This window comes from Stegodyphus dumicola, chromosome 4, assembly GCF_044657685.1.
Source record: "Stegodyphus dumicola isolate Sdum_Otavi_A_Nest chromosome 4, ASM4465768v1".
NCBI lineage: Eukaryota > Metazoa > Arthropoda > Arachnida > Araneae > Eresidae > Stegodyphus > Stegodyphus dumicola.
The window spans coordinates 107677388-107692437 of NC_140771.1; positions in this window are offsets into that span (position 1 = coordinate 107677388).

Below are 15050 nucleotides of genomic sequence, written 5' to 3' on the forward strand. Positions count from 1 at the left end.
AGGGTATCAAAATTTGCAAAAAGAAAAAGCTTAATATTTATTTGTTTACTTTATTAAACATTTCTTTCAATGTAAGGTGTTTAAGTTGCTTCGCTTTATGTGATAATACTTTCTCTTTAATTCTATAAACAGACATAATTTCTTCTTCAGTTACAAAGTTCCGCTGTTGAAGTCCTATAATTGCTGTGTCGAGAATACTGACTAATTTGTCAATCGAAATTTTTTCGTTTTCAATAACCTCTGTGTCACTTTCTTCACTATCAGAAGCGAATTATAATGATGAGGAATTTGATTTAGTAAATCATATCAAAGACGGAGTACATCGAGATGAAATACTACATTTAGTAAGGAATTATAAGTCAAATAAAATAAAAACATCTGCCCCGAAGGTAAGGATAGTGCTGACAGATCAACTTCCAATTCATTGCGCGCCGCGGCGTTTACCCCCCCCCCCCTCCGCAGAGCAGCGTGAAATTGATAAACAGATTTCGGAAGGGTTAGAGAAACAAAGGATATGCCTTTATCCATTTTTTTGCAGCAATTCCATTTTTTGTTTAATGGACTTCGAAACATACTTTCGCTTTGTAGATCCTTTACATATTAGTAAATATATATCGGAAATTCTATTTGACATAATCGAAAGTTCAAGCTTACTTTTATAAAATTGCTCTAACAGTCTGCAAAAAATAATAAGCCGGATCCAATTCGAAGATTAAGGAACAACGCAATCTACAACATTAACTGAATTAGATAATTTTAGCTTAGCTTATACCGTCCGTTAATACATTAAACGCGCGTGCGTAAACGTATTATGCGCATGCGCACACGTATATTCGCAGTCGTAAAGGCCTTATGCGCATGCGCCAACGCGACGCATGCGTAGAAATTTTGTAGCCTTGAGGTCCAATTTATGGGTGTCCGAATTAACGAATTTTGACTGTACAGTGAAATGGGGTGTTGGCTCTTACTTCATGATAATGTTTGGCCATATTCAGTTTTTGTATTGAAACCATTTATTGTCTGCTGAGGAGCTGTAGCTTTTAGTCATCCACTGCACTCACCAGATTTTGTTCTAGGATGCTTCTGTTGTGGACATTATGCTGAATCAATATATGAAATGATTTAATAATTTAAATGATAATTACAGAATGGACTAAGTGTAATTTTATTCATAACAATAAAAAAGACTCTAGGGATATAAAATCAAAGCAAATTTGTTTGTGTTTACATTTTTCTTGTTGCCAATCTAGAGAAACTAAACTTTGCAGCAAGAAAAATAATATATGTACAGAGAGCTGCTACGTCACTCCTTCCCCAGTAATAACATAATAACAATACATTCTACAACTTTCAATAACAAAAATTTCACTGTATATGCAATGTGTATAAATCTGAAAAGGAAATATATGTATATAATTATAAAAAATATACAAAATTAATATGAAATAAAAATAATAAAGAGACGTAATTAATCTTTGTTACATGCTGGAAACCTCACATGTCTACAAGAGCGTGTAGTTTTTTATGAACATCTGTGTCCATCAAATCTGATTTGTTTTTCAGTTTGTTGATTTGCAGTCAGATTTTCATTGGGCAATGCTTGTGCACTATCCGACTGCTTATGATGCAGAATGTTCACCTGAGTTAACAGCAAATATGCTGGTTTTAATTTGTCTTTAGATATATTGACATCTCTGCCTTTGATGGACACAGTAAAATTCTTGCCATATCTCTTCACAACTGAAAAGGGTCCATCATATGGAGGTTCTAATGGTTTTCAAACTCTATCAACATGTATGAAGATGTGTACAATGATGCAAATCCTTATGGACAAAAACTTTTTGAAAAGAATGTCGGTAAGTTTCTAGTGGTTTTAACAGTTCCATTTGTTTCTGTAGTTCTTTAGCAAACATCTTAGTATCCAAGATATCTTGTGGTTTGTTAAAAAATTCTCCAGGTAACCTGCTAGGTTTTCTGTAAACCATTTGTGCAATGGTGTAATTTGTATCACCACATAAAGCTGATATTAGCCCTAACAAAACTGTTGATAGGGTTTCAGTCCATTTAATAGAATTGTGTGCTCTGATTGCAGCCTTTAAAGTTCAATGGATCCTTTCAATTTTTCCATTACATTGTGGATGCTATGCCATTGTATATACCGTAATTTCGCGCGTATAGTCCGCACGCAAGATTTTATATAAAAAAAATTTCAAAAATCGTCAGATAGTCCGCACCACCGGATAGTCCGCGGACTATACGTCCGAAATTACGTTTTTTTAATACGGCAATATTTCCATGCAAACACATCCTTTGTTTGCGCCAATTTCTCACCGCTTTCTCGTCCACTTCAAAATAACGGGGTAAAATCCTAGTATACGGTGCAGCCTTCGCACGACTTTGAAAATTATCGCCAACACCAAAAATGATCCAAAGAACGTCTATATATATACTATGCACTATATACTATGTGTGTATATACATAGTATGTATACTATATATGTAGTATATACTATGTTAAACTATATATATTTTTTTAAATGACCCGTTAACTACTCATCGTATATGTCCCGTTTTAACTGCTCATCATAAAGTAGCCAAATCCCGTGTGCACCGAATACTAGGATTAAACCAATAACGGCCCGCTTCTCTATTTCCATCTTTTTCCCGGCGATGTTTCATCAACGTTATCGAAGATGAAAGACAAAATACTGTGCAACGTGCTATACTCGTCATAAGTGGTAATGAAATTTGACCTTCGACCCCACTCACTCGGTGTTGCCAAACCACCGAGTAAACGAATCACGCTTTTTTTTTTGTACTCCAGGTACTTGCTACTATGGCTCCTAAAAACCGAGCTGACGCATCAATTACTTTTCCCCCTCCCGGCAGTTGCGCTAAAGCAGTGCGAAGGATACTGGGATACAAGACTCTGGTTGCGCTAAGTGAGTGCTCATACAAGACTTTCTTTGGCTCATATCCCGGCATCGCTTGATGCGCCAGCCTGGATTTTAGGAGCTCTACTTGCTACTACTCATTCGTTCTGCACTATGCTCTATGGTTTACTATCGATACGATACATACGAATGTTTTCTTGGAATCTCGCGCTTTTTTTATATTTGATCATCGGCAGTTCACGACAGCGTGTTTTTTAAATTTCAACGATTTTAACCGTGAACAACCAACGTATTATCCGCACTGGTGGATAGTCCGTTCAAAAATTCGCATTTTAAACACAGATAGTCCGCGGACTATACGCGCGAAATTACGGTACTTTAAATCCGCAAATAACACCAATGTTCTTAAAAAATTCGGATTGAAAGACTTCCTTGATTATTGATTACACGGTAGGGCATTCAAGTGGGAAATGCATTGATAAAAAAAAATCTCCAGCTATCCTTTCAGCTGTCATCACATTTGCTAAAGGAATAACTTCTATCTAACATGTGAATCGATCAGTGCAGATAAGGTAACATTTTCCCTTCAGAAGTAAGGAAGCGAAAGCCTATGAATAATACTGAATCTATCATCTTTTTCTTTATAAGTAGCAATTTTTGCACGCATATGTCTGGAAATTTTGTTCTTTTGGCAATGGATTCAAGATTTTGCCCACTGAGTGATATCCTTTTGAATGTTTAGTCAAATTAATCTGGAAACTATTTGTTTAACTGTAGACTTTACACCAGATGTTGTGGACACTATGCTGAATCAATATGTGAGAGGATTTAATAACTTAAATGATAATTCCAGAATGGATTAAGCGTAATTTAATTCACAATAATAAAATAAGACTTTAGGGATACAACATCAAAGTGAACTTGTTTTTGTGTACATTTTTTCTTGTTGCCAATCTAGAGAAACTAAACAATAAAGAAAATTATTATGCATAGACAGATCTGCTACACTATTCCTGCACCTGGAACAAGACCTGAAAGGAAACAATATTCAAGTATTCTAGCCATTCAAAACCATGTGATGAAATTTCACTCATCATATGGTTTTCATCACATGGCAGTACCAAAAAGAAGTCTTTGTGTGCAGTTTTTCAGAAATGGAACTGTCAGTATTAAGTTTCACACAATGTAAACAGTGAATATTACTTTAAAAGAATTTCAGATGTTCTTGTTTTAGGTAATTTTTTGTTTATAAACTCATTCTCTGAATTTTATTGCCATACCTTCTCTTTGATGGCAATAAGACAGTTTGGATGATTTAACACAATAATCAGTTGTCAGGAATGGTTCCATGAAATGTAAGATTTCAATTTATTGGTGAATACTCATTACATTCCCATCAAAGTAATCATTTCCAGATCTAATACACGTATGCCATTCTTTTTGTATTGTCAAAACATGTTTTAAATTCATTTTTTGCAAAATCTCATTGAGGATTCTCAATGATTTTATTTTATTGCATCTGTAGGCTCGAAATAGTGACCATGAAGTGGCAATTTCAACTCCAGAAATAAGTAGTAATCACATGGTGCCATAATCATATGAACATATTCGTAAATCTGTATTTGTTGAATTTTTGGCCAACATTTTAGTAACGAGCTTTGTGAGTAGGAGCATTATTATGGCACAAAATTCAGTTGGCACAACACCATGTCAGTCAAAGATAATGGTCCACATTATTTTGATTTTCAAACAAGTTTAATATGGTTGTTTTTTAGCTTTCTTCACCTTTAAGTGCTAGAGTGTTTCTGTATCAAAAGAATAGATTCATATTTCATCATTGGCGATAATGCATTTTAAGAACTTGCCTTGAGGAAACATCTGCCAGGCCATCTGATTACATTGTTATTTTCAAGCTGCACACCACAATCCCAAATGACTTTTCATAATTCCTTGACAGGATACAAATAATAGGTATTTATTCAGTAATTTTTTTTGTTATTAAACAATATTCATAAAGCACAAATATCTTATTAATTGCTTATTAATCAAAGTGGGGAATGTATCAGATCGTGGTTCATCTTTGGAGATTTTTTATGTTTTCCTTAAGTCACTCAAAAATTCATGTTCTTGATAAAACATTGTCCTCAGAGGCATTTTGTAGCATTTTAATGTTTTTGTAGGAGAAACTGTATTGCAAAAATAAAATACAGTCAAAATTCGTTAATTCGGACACCCATAAACCGGACCTCAAGGCTACAAAATTTCTACGCATGCGTCGCGTTGGCGCATGCGCATAAGACCTTTACGGCTGCGAATATACGTGTGCGCATGCGCATAATACGTTTACGCACGCGCCTTTAATGTATTAACGGACGGTATAAGCTAAGCTAAAATTATCTAATTCAGTTAATGTTGTAGATTGCGTTGTTCCTTAATCTTCGAATTGGATCCGGCTTATTATTTTTTGCAGACTGTTAGAGCAATTTTATAAAAGTAAGCTTGAACTTTCGATTATGTCAAATAGAATTTCCGATATATATTTACTAATATGTAAAGGATCTACAAAGCGAAAGTATGTTTCGAAGTCCATTAAACAAAAAATGGAATTGCTGCAAAAAAATGGATAAAGGCATATCCTTTGTTTCTCTAACCCTTCCGAAATCTGTTTATCAATTTCACGCTGCTCTGCGGAGGTGGCGGGGGGAACGCCACGCGCGCAATGAATTGGAAGTTGATCTGTCAGCACTATCCTTATCTTCAGGGCAGATGTTTTTATTTTATTTGGCTTATAATTCCTTACTAAATGTAGTATTTCTTCTCGATGTACTCGGTCTTTGATATGATTTAAATCAAGTTCCTCGTCATTATAATTCGCTTCCGATAGTGAAGAAAGTGACTCGGAGGTTATTGAAAACGAAAAATTTCGATTGACAAATTAGTCGGTATTCTCGACGCAGCAATTATAGGACTTTGTAACTAAACAAGAAATTATGTCTGTTTAATAGAATTAAAGAGAAAGTATTATCACATGAAACGAAACAACTTACATTGAAAGTAAACAAATAAATATTAAGCTTTTTCTTTTTGTAAATTTTGATACCCTTTAGATCATAATTGTTCTTTATTTCATAAATTATGGTTTCATATTTTTAATTTTATAATTTCTGCATGCCATCTTACCAGATTTAAACTGATGATCTATAATCCGGAAAAATCGATAATCCCGAATCGCCGAAGTCCCGACGAGTTCGGATTAACGACTTTTGACTGTACTATTGTTCTTTGTCCAGTTATTTTTGTCATTTTGAGAAATCTCCAAAGTAAAAATTCTTAACCATTGAAAATGAATTTGTCTATGAACGGTAAAAGAAAATGAAATATGAATAATTGTCAGATGTTGAAGGATCATTGTAGCTGACTGTGGTAGTCGTGCCGAGACAGATAAGCATCGTTGTATTATACTGTAGCGTAGGGTTCAGTTGCTTCACACATGTCGCCGTCGATCGACGCATAGATGACACCCATTTTTTTGTTTGTTTAACAATAAACTTTAATAAGTAAACAATTCTTGATTATTATACATTATATGTACAAGCATGAATAGGTAACTGTACATGAAATTTATTATACGCTATATTTAAAATGAAAATTACAGGCTATTTTCAATGTATTTTGGATGATGAGAAAGTCACCTTGGGTGAGCAGCCTTTAATATTTATCCACTTTAAGACCCTTTAATATTTATCTCAAGTTCTAAGGCAAAATTACCAGTAAGCTCATATTTAAAGTAATCCAAATGAATCTGTAGATTAGGTTAGGTTATCTGAAACGGTGAAACCATGAGGGTTATCTGGCTGAGAGGAGGGATGCCTTCGTGGAGGACTTTTTAATGGAAACTTGCTCGTGTTCACGTTACTCTTAGGCAAAAATCGCGAAAACTGTAGTAGAAATATTAGTATTTAGCGGTCTTAAGCTATTGGTATTGGTTAGATAATGATCAGAATGTAAGATGTGGTAAAAAAATCAGTTTAGTAGAAATTTCGTTTGAAATTGGCTAATAATAGATTTGCTGAAAGTATAAAAACTTCCTCTTTTTAGCGCAAAGGAGCAATTTGCCCAAAAGGACTATTAATTTCGTTTTGGCATTTTGCGTTGAAATGTCTGTTCACTTTTCAAATTACTGCCACCAAATATTAAAGGCGTGTATTATATATAAAGAAATTAAATTACGAAGAGTCTACATAAATGAATGTATGTTTCTCGCATTGTAGTAAAACAACGGTACCTAGAGCCATCAAATTTTGAATAATGGACGTTTCCACTCGAATGTGGGCATCTGGGAGCCCAAATTTGGAATTTGTTTTATGATCCATTTCATATTTTGTAAAACTTTATTTATTTATTTAGGACGCAGTCCGGTCCGCCTGACGAGCTATGCTCGTCTTATGACACGAAAGAGCTGCGCCCATATTACATAACACACACACACATATATATATATATATTAAAAATACAATACAATAGTAAATCAAGCTATAAAAGAAACATTGTTTTATTCGTTTTTATAGCACAAAGCTTGTGTATAGGAATTGGTGGTTGAAACTTTGCCTTGTTCATATTTATCCACTTTATCTGTAATTTCCGTATTATGTAGATCTGCATTTTTCAGGTTATCAAGAATTGCAATTAGTTTACCTTGCAATCTTTGTAGTATGACGTACTTTCCACTGTTTCTAAGTTTGATGATTTTGATACCATTATCATATTGTTTATTAATGTAGTCCCTATAGTTAGTTATGCTGCCTAAACAATCATTAAAAATGCTATTAGTCACTAGATTAAAGTCGTATTCAGAACTTAACAGTTCAATTAGAGTTTGATAAATAATCCTGAGAAAACATAGTTGCTAAAGCCTTTATAGTATTCTTACATAAATAATATAATTAAGGAGAAAATGCTTTTACAGTGAAGATATATGTATAATACTAATGTCAAACTTTAACGAATTTTTGATTAACAAACTTAGCGATTTATAAACGATCAATTTCAACACTGTACAGGGAAAAAAAAAAAAAAAAAAATTATCTCCTCTATCTTATCCAAATTATCCATCATCTAAAATTAAGAACATGATATTTAATAAATAAAAGTTACCCACAAAATGTTAAAAAAACGCCCCTTTGGGCGTAATGTAAAATCTGAAAGCTTTCAGATTGTTATGTTTTTATTGTCTGTTTTTTAGTCCAAAGGGGCTTTGTCCCTGAAGAACTATTGTTTTCGTTTTGCGATTTTGAGTTGAAAACTTTTGGTAGCGTCTGTTTCACTTTTCAAATCGTTGCCACCAAATACTATCGCCCTGTATTATATTTGAAGAAATTAAATAATGAAGAATCTGCGTAAATATATGTATGTTTCTCGCATTGTGATAAAATAACGATACTTAGAGCCAACCAATTTTGAATGACGTAATCCTACTGCGAATATGGGCATCTGAAAGCCCAAATTTGGAACTTGGATTTTGTGTTATTATTTAACTTAACCAATTTTAATTAACTTAACCAATTTTTCTTTAACAAACTCAACGATTTAAAAGCAAGCAATGGCAAGAGTCTACAAGGAAAAAAAAGAGCTTTTTACCTCCAGCGCGCGGATTTGTGTATTGGAAATTCTTAAGATGTGCTCATTTTAAAATTATTTTGCGACATTGCTGTTGACCTGCATTTTATGGTTTAAGTCTCAAAGAACATGATATTTAATAAATAAAGGTAACACACAAAACGTTAAAAAACGCCCCGTTGGACTAAATTTAAAATCTGAAACCTTTCAGATGCTTTTTTTTTTTTTTTTTCTGTTTTGTTTTTTCTCTCTCTCTCTCTCTCTTTTTTTTTTTTTTTTTTTTTGCTAAGTAGTAGCAGAAAAGGAGAAAAAATCCCTTGATCTACATGCTTATAACCGATTAATTAGATTTCACGTGTCGAATAATGCTTGAACAGAGTGACAACTAGAGATGGACTATCCGCTCCGGAATCGATTCAAAGAACCCATTCCGTATACTGAGTGAATGATCAGCGCTCCGGTGAAAACGGAATAGCAGTTCTTTAACCGTTCACTGAGAGCTGTTTTTGGGAAGCGTAAATCTTAATGTAAACCCTAGCATCATTTGCTTTATAATTTACGGGAAATGTCTCTGATCTATCTTTTATGTGTGTATGTGTATTATATATATATATATATATATATGAGTGTGCTCTTGGTTTGCTTGTGTTCCTAGTATTTAAAAATAAAACATTAAATAAACTGACGCATCTCTGCGAAACTGACCACGCCTGTCTGCAAATGACAAGCACTGGCCCCGGCCACCACTCCAAGCTCTTATTCGACACGACCTTGTGATGCCATGCACTGACGAAAAGGTTTCTCCGTGGCATTTTTGCGCTAGAAAAGCTTGAACCCGAGATTATTTTAGCGCTGAAACAGGCGAAGCGATGAGCAACGATAGAATAATTTGTCATATTTGCGAAAAAATTACAAAACTAAAAAGCAGCTTCAGAAACATAGTGTGATATGCATGGTATTAGAAAAAAAGATACAATTCGATGTGCAGTCGGTAGCTGTTTAGCAGTATTTTTGTTATTAGATGAATATCGAAGTCATTTGGCAATAAACACTTTTTATAAGATATAAATGTTAAAAAACAAAACAATAACGCATAAAAAACAGCATGATAACTCCAACTGACGAAGCCAAATAAACATGTTATAAGTGCTTTAAAAATATCTTATCATTTTATCTAATTTTAACCATAAATGAAGATAAATTAATGCCTAGAATTAGATAGTAAAAAATTAAACTGACTAGGAACAATTTGGATTCCAAAAAATCTCTATATAACTATATAACAAACAATTAATAAATAAAAATAAATTCACTTAAAAGTAAAATTACATTCCAAAACTGAAGAAATCTCTGATATTCTGGAACAAGAGTATTTTTGCAAATATTTAAATAGTTTTAAGAAATGCATGTTAAGTTAAACAATATGAAAGTTTAAAAAACCAGTCTTCATGTTATCCAATCGCGAAAATCTCGCTACCTTTACACATGTTTTGTTTAAAAACATAAAAACATGTGTATATCATATTACATCACCATGGCCTGATGATCTAACTAGGTGTTGGCCCTCAAAGCATCGTGAGAGAGCCAATACGGCCTGCAGGCTAAAACACTTGGAGACTCCCTGTTCTACAAGAAGCAAATTCATAACATAAAGAATGCTTTCATGTGATACAAAAATTACTAAACTGTCAGTGCTGGTTAATGACAGTTTCACCTTAATTTAAATGCAATTTCTAAAAACAAATGTACAACTTATGGAAAGAATAAACACCTTTTGTAAGATATAAAATTTAAGAAAGAAAACAATAATGCATAAAAAAAGCAGGATAACTCTTGTTCGCGCCTGAGCATCTGTAATGTAATCCACGCATGCGCAACTGTAATGTGATGATCAAACGAGTTTGAGAATCGCCATCGACGGTGTAAGAGGGCTGGTCACAGCTATGAGTTAATTGTAATTAATTATGAGAATTAATAAAGAATCGAACCAGCGAATTTATTTAGTGTGTGTTATTTGGGATGAGACCCAAACATATCTGGTCGTAGTCGACCGGAGCGTGAGTATTGTGCGTGAGTAAATAGTGTTTCGTTTTTGAGAATACAGGAGTGTTTGTGTTTGCTAGTATTCCCAGCTTGTTTTTTTCAACGAATATCGCTGATTTTGGATACGGGTATTCATCAGAAGTGAATCACTGCAGAGGTAAGTGATTCCTCTCTTGTTAATTCTGTACTTTCTGTGCTTGTTCTGTTACCCACATAGCACAAAAACATCCTTGGGATATCCCGAGGATGTTGCTCGCGGGATATGCGCACATCCTCAGGACATCCCGGAATATACCGTGAACCTCCTAAACACCTCCTCCCGAGTGCTTAATGTCACATGCCGGGATATCCTCAGGACATCCTAAACAAGTCCCATTGACAGCGTGTGGGATGTTATTAGAATATGAACTCCTACTTACTACATCCTCAGGACATCGCGGGATATCCCCCTAACCTCCTAAACACAGCCCATTATATCCTAAAAACATCCTATCTATATCCCATCGACAGTGTATGGGATGTTATTAGGATTTAAAGTCCTACTTACTACATCCTCAGGACATCCCGTAATAACCCAGTTTCCTCCTAAACTCATACTCCCGAGTGCTTAATGTCACATCCCAGTATATCCTTAGGACATCCTATCTAGGTCCCACCGACAGCGTATGGGATGTTATCAGGATTTGAAATACTAGTTACAATATCCCTTTAACCTCTTAAATACATACTCTCAACTGCTTTGTTACATCCCAGTATATCCCCAGAAATCTTCTTTATATTCCAGTGAAAGTGTGTGAAGGTGTTGTGATAACCTGAAACTTGCTTATTTTCCACAGACAATCTCAGGTCCTCCATCTGTGGTTACTATGGAAAAATAAGAAATTTTAAGAATATTTATACAATTTATTTTCTAATTTGAATTTCAATTTATTTAATAATTTGTAAATATATCTAAAACTGAGCAAGAGACTTGAAATGAATTATTAATACAAAATATTATAAGAGAAAATTTTGCTTTAAAATATGAAAAATCTTTCGATCATTTCTAACCATTCAATAGCCCAAAACTGAATTCTTCGATATATTCATAATTAAATTATTCTACAAATTCAGTTCTGACTTCAGTTAATTTGTATTCAAAATTCAATAATAAAATTAAGCATTTAATAACCTTTAAGTAGTGGACCAGATGTGTGTAAATTTTGAAATTCTGAACTTAAGTCGGTTACGTTGATTGAATCATTATTCATGGCTACAGTATGATTAAACAGTTCATGAGTTCGTCTTGCTATTTGCTGTAATGGAGCGGAAGATTTTCTTTTCTAATCAATTTTTTTATAGAAGATATATAGCTTTCAAATTTAAATGCACTGTAATTATCTAACGGCACAATCATTTTTACATCTTCGCAAATATGCAGTTGGCCGTGAACATTATGAGCAATATACTGTTTTTCATAATAAAGCACAAAATTTACTACGAAGAGTTTTAATAGAGACTGTGCGTATTCATCAATTGCCGTCTGATTCTGTATTTTGCATAAGAGTCTAATCGAAATATGAAGTAGTAAAAAATGATCATGTAGCTTTTTGTTAAATTAAAAAAAAAAATAATAATAAATAAGTGGACTAGTGTACAGTAAAAATTGACGGTATTCTGTAGCTTTCCAGTGTTTCAATTCTTTTAGAGTTGGTTCCTTGGTTTTCTTGCAAATTCAATTGGTACATAAGGCTTTAAAAACTGGTCATTTTAAAAAAATTAGTTCAACATTTTTATGTGGTAATCGTGCTTGTAAGGTGCCTCCGCCTATCCTAATAGTAATCATTTTTTGTACTACTCCTAAGCACACAAGGGACATAGTCTAACGGAATATTTATTAGTCCTATATTTGGAATATTCCTTAAAATGGGATAATCGTTTTGGTAATCGTCATCAGTCAGTTCTTCTTGAGACGTAAAAGTTCATATTTCGAATCACAGTTTGAAATGGAACTTAAAGAATATTTGCTAGCGCGAAAATTCGACACAGTCCTTTTTCATAATTAAATACTACTTCTGACGAATCCGATAATACACGTTGATTTATTCTGCTGTAAATCCGTCTTTTAGATATCTGAGATAATTTTTTTTAGTTCTGATCATTTTTGTAGAATAAAGGAAACATTTAGAAACTTACTTTTCACACTCTCTCAGTGTAACTCTTGCAAGCGTCAGCAAGTCAGTTCGTAACTGAAAGAGAATTTGGAACGACGGCTATTAACGTTTAGCAGAATAGCTGAATTCTGGAAATCAGAAATTAAGTACGTGTAGTTTCCACTTTGTGGGGTTCTTCAAGGATATCACTATTACGGAGCAATTAAAACCGTTGGGGGTGTTCTACGTCCTTTGTTGTGAATGGATGTGAAGGGATTTTTCCCTTGTAGGGGGATACAAAAGAAGGGAAGGTTTGACACATAAATCTGCCACGTTAACAAAAGAGAAATCTTCTTGGGGCATCGGCTACAGAAAAAGTGCTCAGAGGTGTTACATTCTGAGCGGAACTCGGTTTCTCAAAAGCAAAGAAAATTTGAGAAGCAGTTTTACGGACAATGACAATGATGGAAACGAAACTTTAAGATTTTCAACTTCAATTGTTATTTATAGTATAAAATAAAGTAATAAAAGTGCTGAGTTTAAAGAACGCGTTTAATTTAAAAATTAAATCATTTTAATTTAAAGTTTGAACATCTATTTAATCCGTTATCTAATTTTGAGTTTTCATAACAACATTTAACTTTGTGTTATATACCTTGAAGAAACGTGTTTACTGCATTTTCTGGATGTTACAAATAAATTAATAAAGCAGCAATTATTGTTAAATTATGAGGAGTCATGTAGCATTGTCGGTATAACGTATAAGACTGCAGAGCGCTGGATATATTTTTTTCGCGCTTTGTTTAGCAAAGACCGAATATTTGTATGGTTAAAGAGGTAGCAAAGTGAGGTTTGAGGAGAGTAAGAACTTAATGTTAGTTCTTCCCATTCTCAAACCTTATTTTCCTATTACAGAGAGGTAAAAAATAAGTTACTTCTTACCTCAGTCGCTTTGAAAGACTAATTCTCATTATTAAAGAACTTACCAGAAAATGAACGAAGAAACTGCAATGAATTTTTTAGCCCAATAAAATTATTCTTCTGTTTATAAATTATTTTTATTTTTATAAATTCAAATTAAAGGAGGTTAAACCTCGTACAGACTAGTTTTTAACTGCGTCTGTAAACTAAAATTTCGTTTGTTAAAAAAAAAAAATATTGTTACTTATTACTGCACAGCACTAAACATCATTCATTACTAATATAATAGTGTAAGAGATCAAAAAGTATTTTTTTCGTTTGCAGTTTCAAAGTATAGTTATTTCTATGCTAAGAACTATCGATGAATTTAATAGAATACTTTTCTAACTTGATATTTCTGATTAGTGCCTCAGACACGGGTAAGTGATTATAGTGACTGATTGCCGTACAGAAGGGCTCAAGTTCGAATGCCATATAAGGCACGGATGCACATCATGCCCATCTGTTCATAGGATAAATAGGATAAATGTCTTCGTAAAAGATTTTCTGAGTTAACCTGTAACGTAAATAATATTTGTGTTCAAAGATATTAGAAAAGTATCTAAAATAATGTTTACAAAATATATTATGTAGCAATTAGAATTTAATCGTAAACACACTTTCAATATGAAACTCAAAACGGATGAAAACACGTGCCTATAATTTGTAAGAAAGTACTCTGATCAATAGGCACTGTGAAACAACAACAAAAATTTGAAAATATTATTACTTAATACTTACAGCCAACATATACGAAAACCAGTGTAAGCATAACAATTAAATTTTCATATGTAGAATAGGTAATCCATAGAGTAAGATTTCGATTCTTATAACATGACTTGCGTGTGGTACAAGGTTACTTTAATATTTTCAGATATTAGGTTCCATAAAAAGTAAGTTCCGAAGATATCTGAGAAACAACATCCTCAGGAGATCTTCATATATCCCGGGACATTGAGACTTGAATAGGATATCCTCAGGATGTTGACTTAAGAAGTCCTCAGGATATCTGAGAATCAACATCCTTAGGATATCCTAACTGCTTCCCGGGACATTGCGACTTAAATAGGATATCCTGAGGATGTCTTGTGTTATGGGGCTATAAATAACAATGTTATTTAAGGGTGCTAAAAAGAAGATTTAATGCTTATTGCCTTAGAAATAAATCTAAATGTTGACGAAAAAATGACTATAGCAGATTTGACTGATATTATTGAGAATAGTGAAATTTTTAAAACTAAACAAGATTTAGTAAAAGAGATAGCAAACTCTATTATTGAAAATAGAAAACAGGAAGAGCAAAAACTTGTCGAGTTAGAAAAAATAAAACTTGAGAGATCAAAGAATGAGTTAGAGTTGGCTAAGCTTAAAGCAGAAACTAAACTTGATCGTGTAAGCGAAACCG